Below are 16,265 nucleotides of genomic sequence, written 5' to 3'. Positions count from 1 at the left end.
GGGGGGGGGGGGTGCAGCCACGGGGGTGCCCGTGCCAACCCACGGTGAGGCGGCAGCTCCCTGCGTGCGGGCGCTGCTCCGTCCCCTGTGCGGCAGGGAGCTGCGAGGCCGCGCGGCGCTGCTCTGACACTTCTCCATTCCCCCCCTGCTCCGTCTTCTCCCGGTGTTTCCAGGAGACTCTCTCGTCGGCTCAGAAAGCTGCGTAGGCCCATGGCGGCTCAACCTTTCCCTCTCCCCGAGCCCCGGTCTAATCAACCCCTATAATTTATGCAGAAAATATGATTTATATTTAATTTCACCACACTTGCATTGTTAATTTGAGATGTAATTAACCCGTCGCTATGACAACTAATTTCGTGATGCCGTAAATTACCGCCGTCTTTTCATCAAAATTCAGTTACTTTGGCTCCTGTGTGCAATGTACTGATGCAATTAGGTTGCTAAGGGCAACCCAAAAGTGTTCAATTTCTTTTGTGTATCTGCAGTGGGGTAGAAGCTGTGGTGCGCTATCCCAAAGTCCTGTTTTCTTTGGTAGGGAGTGGGGCAGACGCATCCGTGGAGGAATGCGCGAGGGAGACGGAGCGGAAGGCGTCGTGCGCCGGGGCTTCCCCGCGCGGCCCAGGGCTGGAGTTGTGCTGGAAGAGCTCCGGGCGGCGCTGACCCCGCTCGGCTCCGGCTCTGCCTCCCCGCTCCTCTCTCCCGAGCTCTCCTCGGTGCTGTTTTGGGGCGGTGCGGGACGGCTCCATCCCAGCGCTGCGCTGCGCTCCTTCCCAAAGAGTTGGTGTCCCTCTGAATTGGTGTGCGCGCAGAGAGAACTTGTTTATATAGATCTTCCCCCCCCTTCTTTATTTAAAACAAAAACCCTCTGTGTTGCTTTTGTCACGTTAATTCCCATTTTGCCAACACCAGGGGCCCAGGCAGACGAGTTACCAAGGAACACAAAATTTTAATTAGTGTATTTTAATCATTCAGGCTTTCCGAGCTAATCCACATACCCTAGAGAATTCCCGAGATGCAGCACTGCTCTGCTTTACCATTTATTGTTGAGTCTATTATAATTACTGTTAGCAGGTGGGGACTGGGAGATGTTTATTATGAGTTTTTCATCTTTAGTATAATTACCGAAAAAAAAACAAAATAAAAAGATGTCGGTGCATTTTGTTTTCCTAAAGGTTGGTTGGTTGGTTTTATTTTATTTTATTTTTTTGGTATTTTTCCCACTCCTTACGGGCAGGTGCTCGCCAATTAGTGCCTCTTTCTCTTTATTTTGTTGATCACTGACTCACCTTTACTTTCTCGGGGTGGAAGCTCTGCTCCTGGATGCACTGAGTTCATGTGATTTAAGGCAGGAGGCAAAGCCGGGGCAGAGCCAGACACGCTCGGATCCCGCTGTGGGTGGCGTGCCGAGGAGGGACGGCTCCTCCGGGGCGATTTGTTTGCGTTCTGCCGCCTCGCTGCTGTTTCTCAAGTGGTTGGGTTGGTCAATGTGGAGCATCCATGGGGAGCTGACCGAGCGCTGCCGGCTCCTCGCTTGGGATCTGAGAGTCACAGAACCCTCTGAAGTGGAAGGGACCTCTAAAGGCCGCCTGGTCCCACTGCCCTGCAGTGAGCAGGGACACCCACAGCTCCGACAGGGCTCAGAGCCCCTCCAGCCTGACCTTGGCTGTCTGCAGTGATGGGGCACCATCCCCTCTCCGGGCAGCCTGTGCCGGTGCCTCACCACTCTTGGAGTTTGAAGCCATTTCCCTGTGCCCTGTCACAACAGACCCTGCTAAAGGCTCTGTCCCTTCCTTCTTACAGCCCCTTAGATACTGACGGGCCGCCCTCAGCTCTCCCCACAGCCTTGCCTTCTCCAGGCTGCACAGCCCCAGCTCTCAGCCTGCCCTTGCAGGGAGCTGTTCATGCCTGGGAGCATTTTTGTGGTCCTCCTCTGGACACGCTCCACCAGCTCCGTGTCTCTCCTACACTGGGGCTCCACATCTGGACGCAGCGCTCCCGGTGAGGTCTCACAGCGCGGAGCAGGGAGGCAATGGATCCCCATGTTTGGGGGCTTCCCTTAGAAGGGGTTGTGCTGGTGGGACAGCGCTGCCTGGGGTGTCCCCACCCCTCACCGCAGGATCCTGGGGCTGAGCCCTGCTCCACCTGATGCCCTGTGGGCTGAGGCCAAACATTTTCCTCTCCTCTGTGGCAATTTTCAAGTTTTCCTGGAAAATTCCACATCTCTGCACGAGGCCAGGGCCCTGGCTGGGGTGAGACCAAGCAGGATTAATTAATAAAGCTCAGCAGCCTGCACAGGAGCTCTATAACATAATTATAGCTTCTGTGAGAATCAGCCCTGGAGTTGGAGCAGCATGAGCACAGTGCAGGGCTGGGGAGAGCCCCCATCACCCCACCGCTTCCAGTTGGAAAGGGGCCCAGGGTGCTACTCCCATTGCTTCCAGTTGGGAAGGTTTCCAGGACGGTGCCCAGAGCTGGTGCCACTGGAGCACAGCAGGGGCAGATGGGTGCCTCGGGAGGCAGCCCGTGGCTGGGCAGTGGGTGGCTTTTCTGCTGCCGCCTCCAAACTTTCCCAGTGCGGCCGCGGCTCTACAAAGGGGCCCTGACCCCGTGCGCGGGGCCTTCCTCACGGAGGGGTCTCGCCGGCTCCTCTTTATTGAGTCTTCAAGCGCTGGCAGGACACTCCATTAAAAAGCCATTCGCCTTTGTGTCCCTGGGCCCCCAGCCGGCTCCCGCTCATGTGACACTGGCCACAGTTGTAAAACAGCAACGCACATAGCTGGGTTTGTTCACATTGGGGTCGGCATAGCAACTGGCCCCAGTCAATCAGCGGGCTGAGGGTGCGCCGGGCCGTGGTGCCGCGTTGGGTGCGCGCTGGGACGGCGTTCCCAGGCCCGGGAGCTCGGACCCTCCTGGCAGAGTGCCACAGGGAGAATCCCTCTGCAGCCGGCACGGTGCCAGGGGGCATCCAGCCCCGGCCTGGCGCTGAGCCGAGGGGCATCTGCGTCCCTCTGCCCATGGCGCTGTGCCCAGTGGATCAGAACGTGGCACGTGGCGCTGGGCCAGCCGTGCTCGGCCACATCGCACCCAGCGGGTGTAGCGCCCGGTGCCCCCGGGGTGCTGGGGATGAGGCAGGGAGCAGAAGGAGCGTCCCCGTGCCTCCTCCCAGCCCTGTGCATCTGTGGGATGGCCCTGTGTCCTGTGGCAGCGCCCAGGCTGGGCAGGCCTCGGGCTTCATGTTTCTGCTTGAGGCTCTGCCTCGAGTAACTCCTGGAGGGGAGAAATGCTAAAAATCTGCTCTTGTAGTAAGTTGGCACTGAGTCCAGCCACCGTCTGCTTGGTGCCAGAGCTTAGCGAAGCGCTGGCGAAGGCTGCTCAGCCCCCTCTTAGTCTCGGTTGGTTTGGAAATTGCACGGTGTCAGCGCAGCGCCGGGTGGCACCGTCCACAGCTGGAGAGGGATTTCCAGGCAGCGCGGGTGGCGGAGGGAGCAGGGCAGGAGGGCGTGCAGGCAGCCGGGCTGCTCCGGGCACTGCCCGTCCCGTGGCACGCAGCTGCTGGCCCGGTGCAGCAGGAGCAGTGCTGTCTCCTCTTTGCATCTTTGTCGCTCTCAGTCTCAGCTCTCGCATTCATTTGTTCTTAATTATTTGTTAATTTCCTTCCTTTCTTCCTCAATTTGTTCTCTCCGTTGTTAGCTCTCTCGTTTGCTCTTTCTTCCTTTTCCTTCTGTTGTTTGCTGCGTGGTTTCCTTCCTTCATCCTTCTCCCGCTCCGTTGTTCTCTCTCCCCGCCTTCCAGCTTTCCCTCAGGTGCCCATTGGGGACGGGTGCCCAGGGGGTGGTGGTGGAGGCCTGGTGCTGGGACGGGCACGGTGGCATTGCCGTGGTGCCATGCGCTTTCCCATGCAGTAAATTACCTCCGCCTCCAGCCCACCTCCCGCCCCCTCCCCAGTCCCACCAAAGTGCTGTAACATAGTAGCTGCGTGAACTCCCATTCAAAGGTTAATATCAAAATCTGGAATGGATTACCTAAAAATTACTTACAACCCCATTAAAATTCTGAACTCTTTTTGTTGTGGCTGTAAATTAATTTAAAATGTCAGTTTTTTTGAGAAATCCAATAAGAAATTGAGCCAACGGAGCAATCTGTAAACTGTCTGGCACAGAGGAAAGTGTGTCTTTTCCATCGACAAGAAAAAATATGGGGCTTAACTGGAACCATATGGCAGCACACTTGAGAGAAATCTGCTGGCGAGGGGGGGGGGCCGGCGGCAGCAGCGCCGTGGCTGCGGGGGGAGCGTGCGGCCTCGGGCAGGTGCGTGGGGGTGGCCCTGGGTTGAAGACGATGCACTGGGGACCAGGGAGCAGCAGTGTCCTGCACAGCTCCCGGTGTCACCCTGTCTGCTCCCGGCACGGGGGTGGCTGCTCAGCACCCCCAGGGGTGGTGGGGGTCACCCAGCCCCTCCCCGTTGGCTGGCGGCCCCGCTGCGTTCCTCGCGCTGGTGAGAACCCCTGCTTCCCCTCTGCGTCTCCTGCCTGCCGACATGTGTTACCCATTAGGCCTTAATTTCAGAAGATTTACAACACATTAAGTAATTTGTAGGTTATTTCAACTTTAATCTGCTGAAGTCGAGAAAATCGAAATTAAATTCAAAACACACGGATCTTCAAAGTGCTGGGACCGGGGATGGGAGGGAGCTGTTTACCAGCCCCCACTCCTATCCTCTCCGTGCCCCTCCTGCATCGCTGCACTTCTGCCCCTCTGCGGGCTGTGGGACCCAGTGGCACACGGGGCTCTGCCCGCTGCTCTGTGGGGCTGGGCACAGGGCAGTTCTCCCAGTGGTCCTCAGGCTGATGGGCGCCTGGGCAGCCAGCTCCATGGCATGAGGTGGGGACACCGGGTCTGGCCGCTCTGTGCTGCGGTGCTGTTCTCTCTGTGCCTCACCTCCTTCCCTTTGCACTGGGAAGAGTATCGTGGGTATGCTGTCAGGCATTCAGATGCTGTGGGAGGGGAGGCTGTCACCCCAAAGGCACTGCAACGGGAGCGGGGACCTGAGGACAGCTGCTGGCAGAGCCTGTTGCTGGAGTGTGCTGCTCCATCCCTCCTGGGAGAGCTTGCTGGAAAGCAACAACTGCCATCCCCTTCTTCTCCTCCCACCTGCATGTAGGGTTGCAGGCATTCCTGTAGGATTGCAAGAGTTCATGTAGGATCGCAGGAGTGCTGGGCACGTTGTGGTTGTGCACCTGGAGGTATCTCCGTGGGGTTTGTCCAGCCCTGACATCATTGTGCTGAGCATACCCCTGCTCATCTTCCACGGCTTTCGGAACTGCTCTGCCACTCGTTTCAGCAGGCAGGAAAGCCAGAATGGATCAAACTCTTGGGGAGGGCTAATGAACAAGCTGAATCACAGAACTGGGAGCCTTTCCTGACAAACGGAGGCTGTTATGGCATTATCTTGGGGCTCAGGAGATCTGAGATTTGTCTCAGCAGCTCTCTGCTGTGCCAAGTTTTTGTTGATCTGAAGCAAATTGCTCGCCCTGTTCGTGCCCCGTGTGCACAGCTGAGATAACGTGCCTGGAGCTGTGGCCGGTGCTGGGGTCACTGCTGGGGATGGTCCCCAGGGTGGGTTCCCCAGGTGCTCTCTGTGCTTTGGTTCCCCATGTGCGCAGGGAAAATTGTGTTTTTTTTCTTCACCCTGGACTTTGATGAATGGAAAGTGTATGTGTCACAGCTCTGCTATTTAGCACCGATCTCTCCACCCACATCCCAGACGGTTTCCGGGTTCCCAGCCCACCAAATCCCTCAGGCAGCTCCTCGGGGCCCTTTCCTCTTCCAGCGTAGAGCCGCCTTACCCCAGAGCAGGGTGACGGGGTGCAGCAGACATCCCATCTGGGAGCAGTCCAGGGCTGCTGGAAGGACGAGCGTGCTGACTGCTCGGTTTTGTGCGTCCTTGCCTTGCTCGGGTGCTCAGCCCAGCGCCGACTCCCTCACCTCGGCTGTCTGCGCGCCAGATCCCCTGGAAGTTGACTTTATCAGGAAATGTGTCATTGAATTGCACTGAGGGATACGAGCACTTTTGAGGGCGATGTCCCCAGTTCTGCTCCATCAAGGAATCTGGAGGTGCAGGAAGTCTTGGAGCACGCTGCGCTTCATCTGCATCTGTAGGTTTTCCTGCTTCAGGCCTGAATACCTGGCACTGTCCATCTCCTATTCTTGCCTGCGCTGGGAAATTTTTATCAGTACCATCGTAGATTTGTATTTTCTCTGAGATTCCTTCGCACGCCCCGCGCAGCTGCTCTGACCTGTTGGAGGGGTAGGTGTGGAGGCAGGCGTTGAACACAGCTCCGCGCTCTGTACAGCCACCAGTTGTAACTCTCGGTCCCTTTTGGCCTGGGTTGGTTTTAAACCAGATGTCAAAGCATTGTGGTTAAAAGCAGAAATTGTTTTTCTGCTCTCTGCAGAGTTCATCTCCTGGGTCTTCTCTTTGCAATGAAGAAGAAAAGGATTTGTGTAGAGCGGTTGTTTGCTAACCTTTGTGAAAAGTCTTGTGTAGAAAAGGTAAAAATTAATTTTGATACGTATTAGCTGGTCAGGCCAAACCCAAGAGAGCACCTCAGGTCTGCACTAATAAGCTAAAATGTGTTAGAGCTCCAACCTGCCCTATCAACACGGAGTACATCTCTGTTGGAGCGGACGGCAGCACTCCTCCTGGCTCCATTAAGACCCAGATTTCTCTTTGGAGCTTTCACGGTGTCAGGGATCTGCCTTCAGGAGTGCGCAGAGTTCAGGGAGATCTGCAGGATGCCCCATCCCTGGAGGTGCTCGGGACCAGGTTGGATGGGGCCATGGGCAACTTGATGTGGTGGGTGGCATCCCGCCTGCAGCAGCGGGTTGGAACTTGATGATCTTTGAGGTCCCCTCCAACCCAAACCATTCTGCAGTGCTATAGTTCCGTGAAATTCAGGGCTGTTGAGGTAGAGGAAGGCCTGAGGAAGACAAGCACTCTTTGGCAGTCGTGGTGCCATCCAGTTCACGTTCCCTTGATCCTCTTGTGAAGATCAGTGAAAGTTCAGACCTCATGAGAGGCGAGCAAACTTTGTTCCTTTCTTCAAGCAAAGGGGAAATCGAGTCACAGGAAAAGCTAAATGAATAATTTACAGGTGTTGAGGAGCCTTTGGCAGGGCAGGGAGTGGTGCTGCAGCACCCGCCTCGCAGTGCTGCACTCCGACTCCTAGATCAAACGTTCCCAGACTTCTTTCAATGGATGGGAGGCAGCTGAATAGAGACTTGGCCTGATTGATGCCCTTTCTGCTCATAATCACAGAATCTCCCCGTGGCAATTCCAGCAATTCCTTACGTGGGAGGTAATGGCAGGAAAATACTCACAGTCAGATTTGTATGTGCTTTGTGTTTGCCTAAACCTGATCTCCCTGAAGTCCCAGCAGCGTGACTCGCCGCTTCGTGCCGCCGGAACCGACCCAGCGCCGGGTGTTTGCGCATCGCTGTCTCTGCCGTGGCTGTGAGTGCAGGTGGTGGTGGATGGGCGGTCAGCTCCCCGTTGTGTTCCCTGGGGTGGATGTCAGACAAACACGTGCTGGAGACCTTGGTGCTCCGTGGTGGGTGGAGAGAAGGCGCCGTGGCAAGCAGCGCTTAGTGCATAGAATCGTGGAGTTATTAGGGTTGGAGAAGACTTCTAAGCTCACCTAGTCCAACCGTCTGCCCATCACTACTGTGTCCACGCATGAGTTGTAGAATCATAGAATCACTAAGGTTGAAAAAGTCCTCTCAGATCACCCAGTCCGACCGTCACCCCGTCCCCACCGTGCCCTGTGAGCCATGTCCCTCGGTGCCACATCTCCACGCTTCTTAAACGTCTCCAGGGACAGTGACTCCTCCACATCCCTGGGCAGCCTGTGTGGCAAGGCCTGCTGTGTGTCAGGGCACCTGGGAAAGTTTGGGTGTGCTCTTCCCCAGGTCGGCGGCATTCGGTTCAGTGTCTTTGCATCAAACCCACTTCCCGGTTGAGCTGCTGACTTACGGGGAATTCTTGGAGTTGAGAATGTGGCCCAGAAGTGCTGAGCTGAGCAAGGTCCCAGCAGGGTGCACCTCCTGGGGCACCTCTCCCAGACTCACAGTGCTTCCTAACCCCGCTGCAAGCCCTAAATGCGGTCCCACAAGTTGTGGCAGTGCAGAGGGACCAGAGCAGCCCAGCACCGGTGGCTCCCGGGGAGGAGGAGCTGTGGGGCGGCCGTGCCACGCGTGCTGGGCAGGTAGCATTGCCCTGTTTCTCCTTGGTTTCTGCTCAGCTCCGAGTCCTGGTTCACAGCTCCCTGCAAGCCAGGGATGGAGGAGATCCTATGAAAATGATGATATGTGACAATCAGTCACAGCAATTAGTGTTTTGGTTAACAGGCCTTTTTTGTTTTCTCTCACCCAGACAGAATGTCACAAATAAATCCTCGCCTGCATTTGCATATTAATTGGATCGGAGACGTCAAGCATCTTTCATTAAAGAAAATGATCTGCATATTTGGAGACATAAAATAGTTATTTTGATGGGTTTTTTTCATAAGATCAGGGGGTGGGGGAGGAAGGTGATGGGAGCAGTGGAAATTGAGGTAGAGCGAAGGCAGAGAAAGCAGCGCTGTGGTTAACCCCTTACGGCCCGGAGCTGGCTGGCGCCCAGAGCCCCGGCGCTGATATAAATAAATAAGTGATGGGCATGGAGCGGCGCGCAGAGCGCGGCATCACCCCCGCGTAGCTTTGTTCTCAGGGCCACGGTGGAGGTGGGCAGCCCCCGATGCGCTTCCGCAGCATCCTTCCTCTCCAGCTCTCTCCAGCTGTCACTCAAAGGCTGGACTTGGAGCAGGGAAAAAACTTCCCCGGTGCCCCCAGCAGAGGTGGGTACCGGCGGAACTGCTGGATGAAGGGCTCACTCCTCAACTGCTGCGTTTCTACCCCCACCCCAGACCTGGAGTCGTTTTTCCCTTTGTTTTGGCAGTAGCGCTGCCCGGCAGCCCAGGGCAGGATGGAGGGAACCTGACCCTCTACTTTTGAAACTGTCTGGGGAATTTCTGTAGGCAGCATGCAGTGGCTTGAGATGGATTTTGGCCAGGACACTGAGGTTAACGCTGCAATGGGATCCAAGGGTACGTTCGCATGAATGTAAATGATCACGTTATGGCAGATTAGCAAGTTCCCGCTTGTTAGCTGCGCTGCGGTACGGGACTGCAAGCAGCTCCGTGCCTGCTGCGAATTCCAGGTAAAACGTGTTATCCTGAAACCACCGCGGTCTGAGCGTGGGTTTTCCATCTCACGTCACTGCGGGGTGGGTGAGCGCCCTCGGGGTGGCACCGCTGCCCCGAGGCCACCCCCTGTTCTCACCCGCTGCTGCAGACCAAGCCCTTCTTTCTGAGCCCAGTTGCTGCAGCGTCCCCGAGGACGAGCTGCTCCACAGCTGTGGCCGTGGCTTCAGCTTTGTGACTTCTCCATCCCTTGGCTGGGGGCAGTCCCCTGCATGGCAGCACGGCTCTGCTCGGAGCTGCGCGGACGAAGCAGAGGCTCAGGTTAAACGGGTCCTGGCGAGCTGTGCGTGGGCCTGAGGACATCAGCTGGAGAGGTGGGAGTTGGTGCCTTATCACAGAGCTCTGCCAGGAGGTGGGGAAGCCGGGACAGCCCCCAGTTTTGGGGCTGCTCTGGGGACCTAGGTTCTCTCCTTGTCTCTGCCGCAGCCGACCTGGACACGGCATCAGGAGGTGAAACCCTCGCTCTGAGCAGTGCTTGCCTTTCAATGGGTGGATTTTGGCCCAGCCCACTGTGTGCCCACGGGGCCTGGGAGCGGTCAGACCCCTCAGAGCAGCCTGGAGGGGGCACGGGGCGCTGGGTCCCAGCACCAAAGGCTTTGGCACGCAGTAGATCTGCCCAAGGCTGCCTCAGCCCCTGCCCTGCCCGGGGCTGCAATTAAGGGAGCTGCATTAGGCAGGGCTCCTCTCTTCACCGCACACATCGAGGCATGTTGCTGTTTTTTTTTTTATTATCAGAATCCTGATCCTAGGAAGCCATCAGTATCCAGGGAACTTTATCACACACACTCGAAATAACCCAGAAAGCTGCCAGCTCCATATTAGGGAATGAATCCCCTGTCGGAAAGTGAAGTGAATGCAGAATTTATTGACAGGCGGCGGTGGCTGTGGGCAGTGTGTGACCCAGCCCCCTCCCTTTCGTCCCCCCTCCCTGCAAACACCCCTCAGCCCCCCTTGTTCTGCAGCCCTTACGTTTATCACCTGTGCATCCCTTCCCAGCCCTGGTGTGTGCAGGACATGCAGGAGCCTTGGGGGGAGCGAAGCCAAACTGCGGGTGGGGGGCTCTGCACTGCATCCCTCCCAGTAAGAGAAATGGAGATGCTTAATGGGAAAAAAAAACCACACAAGCACAACACGGCTCCCAGCCTAAAAAATTCTTCACCTGAGCTCAGGTGGTGGCAGAATGTCACCCTCTGTCCTTGCTACGCAGCGCGCAGGGGGTGAGCAGCTCCCAGCTCCTCCTCGGCCCCGCTGAGGACAGGGCTCTCTCAGCCCGTCACGTTAATCTGCAGTGACTGCGTTTCCCCGTTCCTAGATCTCTGCCATCGCTGCAGCCTCCCAGCACCTTTCACATTGGATGGAGGTTCCTAGAGAGGTTCGCAGCGCTTCTGCTTGGGTGCAGAACTCGGCTGGGGGCAGGCGCTTGGGTGCTTGGTTGTGACCTCAGGCTAAAGGGTTTTGTTCGTCAATTTTTGCTTTTACATATGAGAGAAGTAGGGTGCCTGTGGGATGGCAGGGAGCGTTGCTGCAGGTGTGAAGTGCTGCCTTGCCTTTCACAGCAGCGGCGTGCAGGCTGTGTGCACGCATGTGGAGGGTTCCCTGGTTCCCAGGTGAGGCACAGAGCTTCTGGGGCCATTCCAGCCCCGGGGAGCAGCAGCTCCAGATCGTGGAGCTCCAGAGCAATGTCAGCACCAGGGGATTGGTGGCCCCAGGGCTGAGGCCATGGGGAGAACAGACAGGGAGAGGTGTGGGGAGCACAGGGTTCCGTGGTTAGTAGCATGGCCGGGAGCTGCAGATTGTCTCCCCTCAGCGCCTGCTGTCCTTTAGCAGTCGGCCGGCACCATCAATCACACCCAGACACCATCAGGAAATGATTCCCAATCAATTATAATTGCTCTTCACCTACTTCCTGTATAAATCACCGATGTTTTACTGCAGATGCCAATGGAACAGGGGAGCGCACGGCTCTTCCTCAACTTTCTGCGTGTGTCAGGCCCACCCACCGAGTTTGGGGATGGCCCTGCCGGCCTGAGAAGCAGCAGGTGATGGGAATTTAAAGCATCAGAAGATTTTATTGCTCCTCAAAGCAGGGAACAGAGAGGAGGAGGCAGCGGTGGCTGTACGCTCCTGCGCTCAGCAGTGGCTGGGGCGCAGCTCCTGTGCCAGGCGTTGGGTCCAGTCCTGGAGCAGTGGGGTTCAGTCTCCTTTCCCAGTAGGCTGGGGTTGCTCAGAGCCGTGCTCTTGCTTTTCTTTATTCCTTCTGTCCCTCATCCCTCTTTCCTCATTCCTCCTTTGTCTCCCTCTTCTTTGCTGGGATCCAACCTGGGCACTGCTCAGGCAGCGGAGCCCAAGCACTGATGATTACGCTACCAAATCCTTCTGAGCTCTCCTGCTGAAATCACGGCGATGCCTACACAGGGTGGACGTCTTTTGGGGTGGAGAAGACTGAAACTGCAATACCCATGGAGAGAAGGGCAGAAAGCCAAGGGGGGACAGAGAGCAGCTGGGGGCTGCGGATGGAGAGGGGCCTTTGGGTCGGCGTTGGGCACAGGTGGGTGCATGGTGCTTGGGGAAGCCTGGCCAGGCGAGAGCGCGCCGGGGCGGGTGCGGGCGGGCGGCAGCAGCGACTTCCAGGCAGCTGATTATTTTATGGAGTCCTCAGAAGTCCAAAGTTATGTGTGTTTGTTAAGCACCGTAACACCGAGTTTATTTAATGTGGTTTTAACTGCCGCACGCTTTTATAAATCAAAATAATTAAAAATAATAAATTTGAAGGTTAAACAACAGCCTGCACCGTGGCAAAGAGGAGAGAGCATGACTGCGGGCTGTGTTTGCGGGGAGGGAGCGGGGGCTGCCAGAGCTGCTCGGCGTGTGGAGCCGGGCGGGTTTCGGTGCAGGGGAAGGCAGTGCCAAAGTCCGACTGCGGCATGGCACCATCCCTTCACAGCCAGGCAGGGCCAGCATGGGGAAGAGCGCATCCGAGGGGCGTTCAGCTGTGTCTTCTGACAGCCCCGAGGTCTCTAGTTCTTCCTTCTCCTGCTCTGACAGCACCTGCAGATGCTCGGCTGCGCCGTGGGGTTTTCTGGCTCTCGGTACTCTTATTGTTGCAGGGCGTTTCTGTAGATGCCCCGTCTCAGCCCGTGCTGTGCTAGGGTCTAGGATGGGACCTGCCCATGCTCTCCAGAGGTGGCACTGTGCTGGGGTGTGCGGGGCTGGGGTCTGCCCCCCCCCGGCATGGGAAGGTTCCCTGGGGCGCCTGGGGCGGGGAAGTAGAAGGTGCTGGAGAGTGTGTGTGTCTCTTTAAATGCTCTTTGTGTCAGCGTGATAAGGAATTTGATGGCTTTATCAGAAATACCAAAGCTTTATTTAGCAGGGTGAGGCGAGCGCCACTCGGCTCCACACAATCTGCTGATAAATTGGAGGGGGAAAAAAAAAAAAGAGGGAATGGGGGGAGGAATGTCTGAACTTTCCCTGGTTGCACATGGGATGGCCCAGCTCGTGGAGCTGTGAGGCCGAGTCATGGAGCGTCCTCACTCGAGCCCAGCGCTCTGCTGGGGGGCTGAAGCACTCCTGTTCCCTCTGCACTCATCCCATTCATCTCTGTGTCCCCACTCTTCACCTCGGCTCCCTCACGTTCTGCCTTTTCTCATGGTGTCCCTGCTTTGTTGCACGTCATTGTCCTCCAGCTCTTCCACCGCTGGGTACTCGAGCATTCCCAGCCAGCAGCTGGCACATGATGTGCTCTTATTCTTCCACATGGAAAGGTACTCGTGTTCCGTCTCCATCCCTCCAGAGGGGTGGGTTTGGGGTCCCATCTCCTTTACCTGAGGTCACATCCCACAAGCAGGAGCAGGCCGGGCACTGCTCCCAGGAGCTGTCTCATGCCATGTGTACCATTGCAGACCGTGCTGTGGGGATGACCTGCAGTAACAGCAAAACCAAGTCGGAAAGCACTTCCCTTGGGTCTGCTGGCAGTGGCTTTCTGAAGGCAGTGCTGAGCAGGGAGCTGGGCTGCATTGCATGCTGTGATGCTTGTGCTGCTTTGCTTCTAGTTGGGCTCAGCCTTTCTTTGAAGGTTACTTGGCAGCACTGGGTCTCCAGCTCCAGATCTGCCCCCACCCCCGTGGTAGTGCCCTGCCCTGGTCAGCCAGGGCTGCCCTGCGCTTCCGCAGCACTTTGAGACCTGAGAGGAGAGGAGCGAGAGCCAGGCTCAGGGTTCCTCCTGATTTGTGTTTATCATTAACACATGCCATCAATTATAAATTGTTACCATGTTTTGTTGTTAATCGCGTGCCTGCAAGCAGGCCACACACATTGGAACAATTCTGGTCTCTTCCTGCTCTCGTGCCTCCACACCTTTTCTTTCCATCCTTCTGTTCGTTCTTACTCCTCCTCTTTCCTTTCTCTCTTTCTTTTGATTCCTCCTCTCCTCTGCTTGCATGCACGCGCACACACCAGCACACACACACAGCCCGTGCACAGTTGGATCATCTGCTCTTGGCTCTCGCCCACATCCCTTTTTGATGTGGTTTCTGCAGGGTTTGGACCAAGTCCCCTATTTCTCTCTCTGTCATCAGGAGGCCTGCTGCAGCCTCTGCTTCCAGCCGGATCTAGTTAGCTCTCTCTTAAGAAACCTTGCCACCTACCAGAGTAGGGCTGCGCTGTAAGCATGGCTGGAGAGCAGAGAGAGGTCTCGAGCTGCTCCAAGTTCCAGCTTGGTGCTTGTGGTTTACACTGATGTCCTCGAGCTGAGGCTTGGTCCCAGCCCAGAGCATCTTTAGGCTTGCTCAAAGCCCTGTCCACTGTATTGCTGTCCCTCTAGCATCCTGCTCACTCAAGCACCATGGCATTCGGTCCTGCAGGCAACTCACTCTCCTTTGGAAGACAGCACAGAGATGCTGCATCTGTGCCTGCATGAGGGTGAGTGGGCAAATTTAGCAGAGGCTTAACAGCAATTAGGTCTCAATGACCCCTCTTCTCCGGAAGGTTTTGAAGATCCCAGGACACTTTGGAAAGAGGCGCTCCTGAGTGCTCCCTGGCTGATCTCTGCACGGCACTGGAGCGGCTGCGGTGCAGCTGGCTGAGCTCCGAAGTGCGTTGGAGTCCCCTGGGGGCTGCTGGTAATAGCTGTGCTTTCAGCACAGGGCAGGCGGATGGGACAGCAGGATGGAGGCAGGGACATGGCTCGGCACCCTCCTTGTCACCTGCTGCTCCAGGCTGCTGCTGCGGCTTGACTCAAATCCTGTTAAGTCAGCAGCAAAACTTTCACCAGTCTCACTTCCAGGGCCAGGGATGGGTTTTGGAAAAAAACACCCAGGAGCCAGTTTGCTGTGACGAAATGGGGAGGGAAGTGAGAGTAGATTGCTTTGGGCATGGGTAATGGGGCATGGAGACCTTGCTGACTCAGCCAGTGCTGCAAACTCTGTCCTGGTCACTCAAGCTGCGGCGCTTGTCCTGTCTGAAATGAGCCCATCATCTCCGGCTGCCCCCCAGCAGGCTTGTGTCCCCTGCCACAAAGCATCTTCCAGCATGGCACTGAGCGGCCCTGGCTGGCCTGTGCCAGCTGGGAGCGGGGCTGGAGGGGCTGGGATCCCCGGATCCCATGGAGCAGTGAGCTGGTTGGGGTTTGCCCCTTGGCTGCCTGGTGCCGCTCTGCACATGCAGCCCCTGGGCAGACTTTGTGTTCCTGGACTGAATCTGCTCCTTTCCGAAAGGAAAATTGGAGCAGAATGGGGAAAATGGCCTCGGGCTCCCCGAGCGTGGGGCTGGGGTGCTGGCACGGCACAGCTCCTCCCCGAAGCTGGCTAATAGAAATCAGTCCTGATTAGGATTAGTCCGGCCAGCACTGAGCCGGCAGGCTGATAATCTAATAAAAATTCCCAGGATTGGTTTACTCCGGGGAGGATTTGCGCTGGACGCAGGAGGAGCAGGATTAGCCCAGCTGTGTGGGGAGGGGAGGGCAGCCGGGTGGGCAGGAGGCTGCGAGAGGGTGGGGAGCCCGACAGGCAGCGGGAGTAAGTGGAAGTGACAGGGTCAGAGCAGGCCTTTGTCCTACAGCCTGATTAGAGAGTCTGCCCCCAGTTTCTTACACTTTGGGATGTTGTCGGACAAACCGGAGCTTAAATCTGTCAGAGCGCAGCAGAGATTGGAGTTGACGTCCCGGGAAAATATTCCTTGCTGTGCAGAAATCCAGACCTGGCTGGGAAAATGTAAAACGTCCATCCCAGCCTCCTCAGAGCTGGAGGAGGAAATGGGAGCACTGGTCCCAGCAGCCACCTTCTGCCTTCAGCTGGGAGGCTGAGGCCGGGCAGCAGAGACCTGCCCTCATGTGGGTACCTGCAGTGAGAGCTCTGTGTCCTGCTCCAGCTTCATCCCCTGGTGGAGAGCAGCCCTGGGAACCCAGTTTGCTCTCTGGCTGAAATCCCCAGGCTCTGCCTGACGTGATGGCAAGGGGACACCATCTTCTGTACTCATCCTTTAGCTCTCCCTGTTGCTCCCTTCTCCTCCCTTTTGATTCATCTGGACTGTGTCCCCTATTGCTTGCCTGGTTCAGCCAAAAATGGCACCCTGTTTAAACACCTCTTACTGCTTTGGGGGCGTCATGGTTGGGTGAGGGTCCGGATGTCCATGGGCACAGCCAGGAGTTGGACGGGATGCAGATACCTCCTGGAGCCTGAACTCCACGGAGAAATGCCCTCACAGTCTAGAGGTTACGGATTGAGTTGGGTTTTTTTGCCTTTCACAGTTACAGCTGATGGGGAAGGGTTGGAGCCTTTCCCAGCTGAGGGCATCTGTCCATGGGCCAGCATCCTAAAAGCTGTAGCATCTGGTGGCTGGTTTGGAAATGCCCTCCAACCATCAACGCTCACCCCCAAAAGAAAGAAAGAGAAAGCCTCCAAGATGAAGCTGAGATAACTAAATAAGGAAAGCACTGTCCTCTCCAGGCTCGGGTAGCTGCATATATGATTG

General features: G+C 56.6%; 1 protein-coding gene across 4 annotated transcripts in view; it reads left to right on the top strand.

Annotated features, from left to right (window-relative positions):
- CASZ1 (castor zinc finger 1) overlaps positions 1-16,265 on the top strand; it is a 152,544-nt gene that overhangs the window by 44,751 nt on the left and 91,528 nt on the right. The gene's annotated exons all lie outside the window — the stretch shown is intronic.

This window comes from Numida meleagris, chromosome 20 (assembly GCF_002078875.1).
Source record: "Numida meleagris isolate 19003 breed g44 Domestic line chromosome 20, NumMel1.0, whole genome shotgun sequence".
Classification (NCBI taxonomy): Eukaryota; Metazoa; Chordata; class Aves; order Galliformes; family Numididae; genus Numida; species Numida meleagris.
Note: the sequence above shows the minus strand (reverse complement) of the source record. Positions and strands in the feature narration are given on the sequence as shown.